Raw genomic sequence first — 12,163 nt, 5'->3', positions numbered from 1 at the left:
AAGAGCAGACTGGACACTGATCTGTAATTTGCCAGCTCTGCAGTGTCGATTTTCTCTTCAAAAGGTACCTGACGATGGCCATTGGTTATTAGGTCGTGATGGAATAAAAGCTGCCCTTTATGGTTTTGCTGCTGAAGTGAGCTGCAAACTCCTTACATTTTGCATCAGATACACTCCTGGGAAATTTAGAAAATGGGGTTGATCAGGTGGTCAGTGGGCGAAAAGAACCTGTTGGAGACCTCTGATTTATTTGCACGACCTCCAATGGCTGTGGCAGTGCAAGCGTAGATTGCAGAATAATTGGCTCCACATCATTAGCAGATTGACACTTTATGATTGATTAGTTTCACAGTGTGCCATTGGGGAAATACAAAAAACACACACTAGCAGAGGAACATAAACATATGTAATGAAACTGTCAGAATTAAACATCTACAGTGTTAGTGTATGTCTTTTGAAGTGAGGCAGACGTACTTACAAGTGCTTAAAGTATTAAAACAATTTAGCAGGCAGTGAATTTTATCTTGGGTGCCTACATGAGACTGATATGAAAACAGAACAATAATATCTGTTTAAAATGTTTTGTCAAGACAAATGTATTTATTTTTTCATCCCATAAATTTGAAAGCATGACCGCAGTCTTACTGTATGCTCAGTTGAACTCCGGTTAGTTGTCTAAGACAGGTGCTTGTCAAGGTCCTAAAGTCAATTAACCACAAGCATGCCAGGTCAAGTTTAAGTCAACTCACTCACAGAACAACTCGACAAAAGAGTTTAATCTTGAATCCCCTTACCTTTGTCGAATCAGACTTGGTCCGATGTTATGCAGTGTCATGCCATCATTAGCTTCGGCATTCCAAGAATAATCAGGTGTCAGATGATGTCAGTGGCAATATTTCAGGAAATCTTGATCACTGATAATGTCCCAACGCAAGTGTTTGCTGTCTTTGTATGTGTTGTTTAATGTAAAGGACAACAGAGAAGATGCAAAGGACTAATAGTCTGAAGTTGCTCCGTAATCCAGTTCAAACGAAAAAAATCCAGATGATTAAAGCCCTCGTATTTTAACAAATGTTAACAGAAAAATCCGAAGCAATTTAATTTAATATCTGGATTTAAAATTAAAATCCATACATATTTGGATGTCAGTTAAGTGTCCAAGAAAAAGATCTTCTCCACAGGTCCACACGATGTCTCCACTTTCTCGATGGTCCTCTGCTTTCTTCTTCAAATGGAAGTGGCTTGGAGCAAAACTAGCTGCATTGTGTTTTTTTCTGAAACATTAAGAGAAACGAACAGATCAAGTGGCTTGACAGTGCACACAATTATGTGGAGAGCAAAAAACACACACTACTGCATTCCTGGTTGAGGCAGTCACACCCTGACCTCACCCACTAGATTTTGCATGTGCGCGTGGTTATGTGTGTGTGTGATTAAATTCCGGGAGGGGAGCTTGTTTGCCTGCTTCTGTGCTTAGCTCACAGCTCTTATAATGCATACCTCAAACAACATTTATTTCCTTGGGGAATTCTTTCTTCTCATAGTCATGACCTATGTTGGAATCCATGATTGAAATGCATCAATGACATTAGCAAATTGTCGTGACATTCACCATACATCATCATTAGGTACATATGTGCAATTGAATTTGTGCCATGTAAAATGATATTCAGTGAATATTATTCAGCATTTCACCAGTGAGCAACTTAGCATGAAGTAGTAATTGTATCAAGTATTGATGTTGCAAAGCAAGCATTGTTACAGTATAAGTCCACCAGCAGGTATCAATACTGTCGCTGTCCAGTGCTCCAACGTGGCCTGTACAGTCCTGAGTGGTGTTTTAATATGATGTGAATCTCTGTTTTCATCACAATCTTCTTTCAACACTGTTGTCTACAATCAACCAATGTAACCTAATTTAATTACCTCAGTAATTGTTTGTAATTCTTTGTGACAAATGGGGAAAGGGGGAAGTTACGTATGGCATTAAGCAGTAAGCACATTTGTAGTTTTTGTGTGACAGTGTTCCTACCATCCTCCTCAAAGTTGCTTAGTGCCAGTAAAAATGATACAGAACCCCTCAGGCCATGGCAAAGGTACCATTCAACTAGTTTTAAGTCGATGTTTCATCAGAAAAGTTATGAAAATATTTGATTTAAGTTGAAAAGTTCCTTAGTGCTACTTTAAACACACTCATTAAAATCGCCAAGTCAACAAACCTGCACTCTACATTTGAAGCAAGGCGCCATCATTTACATGTACTTGATGTGAGCGGCTAAAAGTTAGCTGTATGTCTTTTTATTTATTTATTTTTTTCTTGAGAGAGCTCAGTATTGTTCATTCGGTAATTTTACCGATTCGACATGATCATTGCTCTCTCTCTTGAAAAGAAAGGAAAGTGAAATCCAGCACCAACCACTACCCACCGGGTTACCAACCAGAGTCTTTCACCAACCCCAGAAACATCTAAATTCCAACAAATTAGGGAGACCTCAATGAACCAAAGGAGAGACTGAGGAAAGGAAGGAAGGATAGATGAAGCAGAGTGAGATCCACAGACATCAGCTTCCACCGATTCAATGACTGAAGGAAGAAGCAGATTGTGTTTGAATTTCGATAGATGCTGGTGTGGTGGATCTGGCATGCATGAAAACCTCCACCAAAGAGGGAGAAGGGACAGGAAAGTTTTTATTCGAGGCAGATATTTTTTCCATTAAAATGTGATTTATAAGGAGGTTAGACCATTGGTCGATATTCAGAGTTTGTTTATTTTTCAAGTTAACAAGAATTGTTTTTTTCGCGATAGTAAGGGCTACAAGTGTAGAATGAAATTGTTTACGTGGTAAGTCAGTTGTTGTTAGGTCACCTAGAAAACACAAGTTTGGAGATAAAGATATCCTACAGTCCAAGATAGCAGAAAGTTTTTCTTAGACTTTAGTCCAGAAATACATAACCGGAGTGCATAACCATAAAGCATGAAAATAAGTGTCTGTTGTGTTTTGTAAACACTGGAGACAAATGTCAGAGTCTGAGAGTCCCATTTTCTTCATCATATATTGAGTAATGTATGTTCTATGAATAATTTTATATTGGATAAGTTGTAAATTTGTGTGTTTTGTCATTTTAAATACGTTTTCACAAACTTGAATCCAAAAGTCAAATTCCGGAGTTATAGACAAGTCTGTCTCCCATTTCGAGATGGGTAAATATATTTATATATTTATCAGTATACGAAAGTAACTTATATATTTTTGAGAGTTTTTTGTTGTTGTCGGAGAAAGTTTGGTAATATCTTTAGCTAAAACAGGCAGTTGGAGCGTACCCCGAAGTGTTGGAATTTGTTTCTTTATCATACTTTTAACTTGCAGATAATGTAAAACATTTCCGTTTTTTATTTTGTATTTTTGGAGCAAGGATGTATATTATATAAACATATTATCTGAGAAAAGATGGTGGAGATATGTAATTCCTTTCTGCTCCCACACTTCTAAATAAAACGATTGGTTGTTAAGTTGAAAGTCGGGGTTATGCCATAGGGGAGAAAGCCCGCAGGGCTCCAATTGGGCTTTTGTAATTTCTAGTACCATTCACCAGGCAGTCAGGGTGGCGGAAATCATTGGGTTTTTAAAACAATTGTGTCGCTTAATCGATGTTGTAATAAAGAGTAAATCTAAAAGTCTGAGGTTATTACAATCCTTCTGTTCTAGTTTCAGCCAACAGTTATTATCTCTGTTGGGTTGTGCCCATAGAATGATATATTGTAGCTGGTTAGCTATGTAGTAGTGCATAAAATTTGGTGCCTCTAGACCTCCTTTGGATTTTCTTTTCTGAAGAGTAGATAGACTAATCTTTGCTTTTTTTTTATTCTAGTAAAATTTTGTAACGGCCGAGTCCAACAACTGAAAACGTAGGTTTAAATGGAATCATTGAGAATTTTATTTTTATTTTGGGTAAAACTTTCATTTTAATGGTGGCTATTCGTCCTATTAGAGAAATGGGAAGATTATTGCAGCGCTCCAAGTCACTATAAATGCTATCCAGAAGTAGAGTAAAGTTTAAATGAAATAAATCCGTTAATTTAGGTGAGATTTTTATGCCTAAATATTTTAAATTACCTATAGGAAATGAGTAGTGTGGGTCCTGGCTTGCAGGGTTCCAGGAATTGTCTGTAATAGGTAGTAGTGTTGATTTTGTCCAGTTAATAGAATAATCTGATAAATGTGAGAATTTTGTTATGAAGTTAAATACTTCCCCTAACGAAATAGTTAGTAACTGTAGCTTTAGAAGAATCATATAATACTGACACCCAGTGAATAAATGACTTCCCAAAGCCAAATTTATTTAAAACAGCAAAGAGGAAGGACCAGTTAACTTTGTCGAAAGCTTTTTCTGCATCCAATGATATAACTGCCTTTTTATCATCCCGCTGCGACATGCTAATAAGGTTAAAGAGCCTTCTAATATTATTAGTAGAGTGACGACCTTTAATAAAGCCTGTTTGGTCGCTATGAATAATTGTCGAGATTACTGTGCTTAAAAAAAAAGTGCTTAAAAAATATAGCCGGATAAACCATCCAGGCCAGGTGCTCTGCCATTAGGCATACTATCTAGAGCACTGTACATCTCGTTTATAGTAAGTGGTGCATCTAACATATCTTTATATTCAGTGACACGCCGTGGCAGTTTTAGGACTCAGACGCAGAGATAGGGGTTTGAGGCCAAGGCAAATATTTATTAAACAAAAAAAAACTCCTCGTTTAGAGGGAAAAAACAAAGGCTATTAAAAGTTAACTAAAGGTACTCCAAAAAGGGAGGATGTCTAAACTACAAACAAAACAATATAATTCCTAAACAAAACCATACTGTGGCTATACAAAAATACAAACCAAAGTTATGACTAGATACAGGACAACAAGGCTGAGGACTATGACTGGCTTGAGTGGCTCTGACGAAAACACTTAGGCACAAGACAGGGGAGACGCAGACCATTTAACACATGAGGGTAATGGGAAACAGGTGGACACAATCAGGAATCAGGGTTGACACTGACACCACACGAGGAAGGGCAAGTAACCTGAAACGAAAGGAGTCAGGATTTTCAAAATAAAACAGGAAATGACAAGACAACCTCACCGCGGTGTGACATTTAGTAGTTAACTGAGGTATATTTAAGCTACTGAGGAATGCCTCAATATGCTCAGGGTTAGGCTTGTTAGTTTCTGAGTATAGGTTGCGATAATAGTTATACAATTTTTTATTAATTTCTTCTGGTGATTGTGTGCATTCACCAGTTGTCCCTTTAATAATTATATATATATAATTATTAATTATAAGAGATTTTTCCCGATTGCGTTGAAGTTGGTTTGCAAGAAATTTACCTGATTTGTTATTATATTCAAAGTTGTTGTATCTCAATTGTTGTATTATAAACTCTGTCTTTTTAGATAACATATCGTCTAACTGTATTTTTGTATTTTGTAAGTCAGTCCATATTTGGTTAGTTGTATGTCTGAAATTCGTGTAGCATTCAATTTTGACCAGTGGTGAGCAAACTCGGTCCTCGAGGGCCGGCGTCCTGCAGGATTTGGAGGTTTCCCTGCTGTAACGCAGCTGATTCCAATCAACAGGATCGTTACCAGGCTTATGCAGAGCTTGCTGATGAGCTGATCATATATCAGCTTTGTTGGAGAAGGGTAAAATCCAAAACCTGCAGGACTGCGGCCCTCGAGGACCGAGTTTCACGCTCGTTCCTGGTTGGCTGCTGTCCTCGGCTTCCTCCAGCGTCAGTTTTGAATGTTGTGTTTACAAACAGTAACGGAAATCTATCGGACAGTACCTTTAAAGACTGTCTTCCATTTGAGTAGTTGGTTATGTGAGAGAGCAGTATTTACTCAAAATGGGATATCTGTCAATATGGAGTAATGTGGCATAAATAAATATTCACAAAAATCCCTATGTAGCCTGGACATAATTTAAAGTGTTAAGTATTGCTGTCCAAAATTGTTGTATGATGTTTTGCAGAAAGATATTAAACCTCATCTCAAGTAATATAAAGGCCTATTTTTTTATTTTTATGGATTACTTGCCATGCTAAGTTTAAACTGTTTGAAATTGTCACCACCAACAGCGGCGGAGTACCCTCTCAATATTAGCAAAAGAAGAACAGATGGAAACCGGCATGAGTCTGTTTACGATGCCTTCTTCATGCCACAATCACTGCTGCCATCACTGAAAACTCAATGGGAGTGCCTTGGAAGCGTCAGGTTTACACTAGCCTTAAATAAATGTAGTTTGTGTCACTCAAAATTCGTGTGGCTATTGGCGCTGGCATTAGTGAATTAGACACTGTTTATCAATGAGTCTCATTTGCATAGAGGTGGGGAAATTATGCACCAAATGTATGCAAATTACCTAATTTATATATGCGCAAAAAACACCGGCGCACCAGGGCGCAATCTGCTTTGCAGCGGAGTTAGTACTGAATTTCCGCATCTGCATGTGTTTAGTGGATTACACACTCCCGGGTTGCTCCATTTATATCAGTCAGAGCCGCGCAAAAGCTACGCAAACCTTGAGTGGATCTGGCCCTAATACATCTTCAATTAATCTATCACAATGTAAAAAGCAATTGCTTTTGGCTGATCTAACAGCAGCAAGAAAAAAAAAAGATTGCAGTAAGATGGAAACCCCCCACACACTTAATAATACGGATTGATGGTTAACTTTTCTTGATCATTTATTTGAAATTATCGATGGCACAAATCATTGATGCAAAAAAAGAGCAAATAAAACTCAAACTTTGTAGAGGGATTTAATTATATCTGTTTGCCATAACTATAACTTACTTTTCTTGCATGTATTGATTTTTTGTTTTTGATGTATGTATATATTTTTGTTATAAGGTATAATATATTACTTTTTGTTGGTGCTGCTGCTGTTTTTGTTGTTTCTTTTGTTGTTGTTTTTTGTTTTTCAGATGTATATGGTTTGTTGTTGTGATTAGGGATGTCACGATCACAATTTTTTGGACCTGAGTCCGAGTCACCTCATTTTGAGATCGTCTGATTCCGAGTCCTTATCCGAGACCTCAACATTTTATTAATTAATTTAGAAGATTTTTTTTTTTTTTTTTTAACAAAACTACCCCAACACCTTTTATATGGTGAGTGGAGCAGTGGTTAAACTAAGTAAACCAATTAAACTCCTTTTTTTTTTTGGCACATTACTTAAAGGGCTATTATTAACCAATATATTATTTTTTCACAAGAGCTTTATTTTTGAGAACCTACTGTAGCCGTTTTAAAGCATGCTACTTAACACAAATTGATGGGCTAACCCTCCGGATTTGCGCTAGGCTAGGCGCCGGGCTCCCTTCAAAGGGCGTCCAGAGTCGCCGCCGCGGGTTATACTGGCTGTTGTTGTATGGCCACATTGAAACTCCTGTAGCCTACTAAGTAAGTGTTTAACAATCCAGAATCCAACCAAATGTCATTTGATCTGATCACATTTAGGACAAAGAGTAAGGGTAATTCCATAATCTTAAATCATACATATCCTTTGCAGGATTAGTTTGTGAGGAAATGGGGAACAGGAAAATCTCTGTGCTATGACGCAACATTTTTCACTTTTCATATCTATAATATTACTTACACGTGTACCCTGTGGGGGTTTGCAAATGTGACCATAAGGGGGCTTGAGCTTTGGTCAAATTCACAGAGAAGTTATAGATTAACTTTACTCAAACATGACATGGCCCTTGACTTAATTTTGGCCAAACATGGCGCCAGTGTGTTTCTTTAAACTTAACTAGAGATGCCTATACCTCAGTCGCTGACGACTCCGACAACATGTCTAGAAATTCAAGAATGAAATCAATAAGAAAGTTTATAACTCCTGTATTCACGTGTCATGCCCTAAATGTTGTTTTGTTTTTGTTTGTTTTTATAAATAAGAGCTGCCTCTTACTGTAATACTTGTGTGGTTCAAACTCTAACAGAGACAAATTCCTTGTATTTGTGCATGCTTGGCCAATGATGAATGCTGATATTTTGTTTATGTTTTTAGACTGACATGTCATCATATAGGATGGAAATTTCAACCTTGGCGGTTGGTACAGTTCAACTGCAGTTGCTTGGGACCTCTAAGCCAGTGCCTGTCTTGGGCACCATCTTGTGGCTTACTACATTATAGCGGTGATCACGTTTTGAATGTTCATACAATTGTCTTATTCCAATTTTAATCACTTGGAGAGAAAATTTAACACAAAAAAGCAGTTTGAATATTTTGAAGTGATACCGCAATTGGCTTGAATTTTGATTTCTGCCAACATTCTTACTAAAGTATTTTAACAGTTACAGGTTTGGGTACTGTGTTTTTGTTTTCTTTTGTTCTGTCATGATCTGTTTTGTTATGTTTTCCTTGTGTCTCCCTTTGTCTCGTTAAGCGTGATCTTGTCTCTCCTCTCCTTTGTGTTAGCCAATCTGTTCCCTCAGCCACGTGTCTTGTCCAAGTGTGTCTCATTGTCTCATTAGTGAGTGTGTATTTAAGTTCTTGTTTTTTGTTCAGCCTTTGTCTGCTCATTGTCGTCCCCCCATGTCCTGCTGTAGTCATGTGAAGTCTCTCTGATTTTTTTTTCCATTCTGGACTTTGCATGTTCACCACTCTGCTTTTGTTTAAAGAAAATCTGACAATTGCCTTGTATTTTCTGTGTTCTGGTGAATTACTCACCAGCAGTGAATGCGACAGTGTGTATTCATGTGAAATAAAATGTTCACTATTTGTTGCTTGATGTGTTACGGTTTTTCACAATTGTCAACACACGTTTCTCAATACAATAACGGCTTAATACTGCACACATAAAGTGCTAAACCTGAAACTTCCTTTGCGAGAAGACTCGTCGTCAAATCTCTACATTGTGTTCACAAACTGTCATATTTTCCAATGACACATACCATTCATTGAGCACACACAACTAAGATTTTGCTGCACACTACCAAGGCATTTACAGCACATTGTAATGCAAAATTAAAAACACTATTGTAAAATGGAACACACCATATGAATGATAATGACTGTGGAAAATAAGATATATCTCCTTTTGTAAAAATGACTCAGTGTAGCCTACTTTTTTCATAAAACAAACTTAAAACAGCACACAAATATGCAGCCAAAATGTTTAATTTTGTACATGACTGAGGAATACTGTAATCATCATCAAGTATCCTTTGGTTTCTGTCAGGCCAGAGGACCTCGTGCACATCATAGGCGATGTTCTCCCTATCTAGACATCGCTGGAATCTTATCTCATCTCTTTGTGAATCATCAATGGTGTTGTGAGCTGTTTTCAACCCCCTTTTACTTTGGCATCATTGTGTTTTTGTTTCCTGTGTTTTTCTCTGTCCTTGTTTTTTCCTTTCATGGCTGGACGTGGTCATGTTGTGTTGGGATCCTCACTCAGCTGCCTCCAATCTTCAATCACCCTCAGTACTTAAGCTCTGGTCTGACCTCCACTCCTCGTCAGAACTTCTTGTTGTATTCACGGTACAAGTTGATCACGCTGCGTGAAAACATTCCTGGTTTTTCCCTAGTTTCGAGTGTTTTTGAGACGCTTTTTTCTGGATTTTGCCAGCGCCCTTGGTTAAAACTGATTTCCCTTTGTTCTTCTGTTTTTCAGTTTGGATGAGTTGAGAGCCCAGCCACTGCCATGCTCAGACATCTTTGGTTTGCTACTTTGTTTGTTTGCTACTTTGTTGAATACAATTTTGTTGATACTTTTGTCATTTGTTTTCTGCTCCTGGGTCCTAAGCCAGCCACACCCATAACAGATGTGATCTAGTGGAACAAGTTGTTCGTGGAGGGCATCAAGGAAGGCCAGCAGCAAGTTTGTGTAATAGGCACCAAGCTGTACATGGCGGTGCAGGACACCGTGGTGATTTATTGCTGCACACATGGTTATGTTCCCAGCACGCTGGCCGGGGACCTCAACAATGGCCCGCTGGCCTATTATATTTATTCCCCTGCGCCTCCTCTTGACCAGATTAAACCAAGTCTCATCTATGACAATATATTCATATAGTTAATTCGCTGTATCAAGCTCCTGGATTCGCTGAAACAAAAACAGAGAGAATGCAAGTTACTGTATGGACAGAGAGGTCAAAGGCTGTAGAAAAGGGGGAAAAAATATCACTACATCACAGGTAGGCTACAATGCCTGTATGTCAATGCTTACTGTAATGTATGGGACTTACAAGCACAAACTTGCGCCGTAGGTCCTTCACGTGGTGTGTATTTCTTTCGAACGGGACCCTGTAGGCCTGTTTCATAGCTAACCAATTCTTGAGGCCACGGTCCAGTGTAGACAGGCTGACATTCTGGATCATATTGAAAGCTGCATCATCTGCTAGGATCTTCTGTTTAATTTGTCTTAGGGTAATTGCATTGTTTTCACAAACCATGTTCACAATTAGGGTTTCCTGCTCTTGTGTGAAAACACGTCTTTTGCCCCCACTGTGAGGTTTTTTTTCGGTCCTGCAAAATATAACTACTGTGAGCGCACTGTATTATATTGAAATGCAGTATTGTATTTGTTTCCCTGCTCCAACGCAGTTGATTCCAATCAACAGGATCGATATCAGGCTTATGCAGAGCTTATCATATATCAGCTGTGTTAGAGAAGGGAAACATCCAAAACCTGCAGGACTCCGGCCCTCGTGGACCGAGTGTGCCCACCCCTGGTGTATACAGTACACAAATACATAGTACACAAATGCTGTATTGTTTCACAGTACACAAGACAAATAGCTTTATAGTAAATTATAACTAGTACCTGTTCTCCATCCTGAATGTTCTTATGATGGTACCAACTGTGAATCGGCCGAGATGGGCTGGATCCTCAAGCCAGCCTCCCTCATGCTCAAACCATGGTTCAGGACATGGTCTATCACAGTGGCCCGACTCTCATTAGATATAATAGTTCTCCTTCTTCTTACTCCTTCCCTTATATTTCCTCCTCCTGCTCCTCTATTTCCTCCTCTTGCTTCTGCTCCTCTCTGTTCACCTGCTCCTCTATGTCCTTCTCCTGCTTCTTCTCTCACTCTTACACTTAGACTTCTCCTTCTCTGGTTGCGCTCTTCAAGGTTCTCCATTGTTCACCAAACACAGAGGAGGAGGCTCAAGGCACTTACTGTATATGCTGCAGTCCTGATTGCTAATTGCTCACCAGACCTGAATGTGTTGAGTTTTGAACACCTGTGTGTTATAGGTTGATACCACTGAGAGGCCACATGAGAAGTGTGTGTAACAGAACATTGTATGTAGTGTTTTGACAACAAGTTAATGTGCAATTGACTGCAGAGTGTATTGTAGGTTGAAGCTTTGAGATTTAACGTGAGAGGTGTGTGCAACAACTGAACATTGTGTGTAGTGTTTAGACAACAAGGTGATGTGCAATTGGCGTCAGAGTGTAAAGAAGGAAAGTCAGAGTCTCGGGGAGTCATAAAGGGAGTGTCAAGTAGTGACAATTCGGGTTGAGCGAATGGTACATGAAGAAGTTAAGGTTGTTCAAATTGTGCCAAAGTTTAAATTTTTGTGCGTTAACAGTCGAGAAAAACTGTTATAAAATGATGAAACAAATCACTGGCACTACCCATGGTCTCCATAGTAACAAAATAAGTGTACTCTGCACGTTGGTCCAAGTCCCGGCTTCATCTAGTGTTCAATCTATTGGCACGTAGTTCAAAAGAAGTTGTGTCTTCAAATTGTTCATGAAGCTATATCTAAATGGGTATGGTATGGTGGCAGTGACTTCAGCGGTAAAGGAATGCAAGCAAGTGGGTAGCAATGAGCACAAGGAGAAAAATGGTTCAAAGTTTAAACTTACACGAATATATAATTATGAAATCTTGCACACAAAAATATTCCCTTAAAACATTCCAGCAAATGAGGAAGTTGATGCTGTAATTACCAGCAGGCCAAGCGGCCCAATGGAACTAGTTCAAGGTAAGACTACATTTTTATTGTTAATGTTAGATGTTAATTATTGATTAATTTATTTTATAAATTATGATTTGGGCATACGTATAGGGACATTTAGTGAGGATCGATCACATCTTTGGGACAGACTTTTATCTTTTTATAGAAGTTGGACCAGGTCAAAAGTTGTGTA

General features: G+C 38.5%; 1 protein-coding gene across 2 annotated transcripts in view; it reads right to left on the bottom strand.

Annotated features, from left to right (window-relative positions):
- The window catches only part of daam1a (dishevelled associated activator of morphogenesis 1a), a 99,893-nt gene extending 98,558 nt beyond the window's left edge, over nucleotides 1-1,335 (bottom strand). For both annotated transcript variants that reach the window (XM_086094208.1, XM_086094209.1), the window contains exon 1: nucleotides 795-1,335. The gene's annotated coding sequence lies outside the window, so the exon portion shown is untranslated. The remainder of the gene's footprint in view (nucleotides 1-794) is intronic.
- Nucleotides 1,336-12,163: the final 10,828 nt, after the last annotated feature.

The sequence above is a fragment of the Leptonotus elevatus genome, chromosome 14 (genome assembly GCF_054856555.1).
Source record: "Leptonotus elevatus isolate MCC_2025b chromosome 14, RoL_Lele_1.0, whole genome shotgun sequence".
Classification (NCBI taxonomy): domain Eukaryota; kingdom Metazoa; phylum Chordata; class Actinopteri; order Syngnathiformes; family Syngnathidae; genus Leptonotus; species Leptonotus elevatus.
The sequence above is the reverse complement of the archived record's forward strand: the minus strand, read 5'-3'. Positions and strand labels throughout refer to the sequence as shown.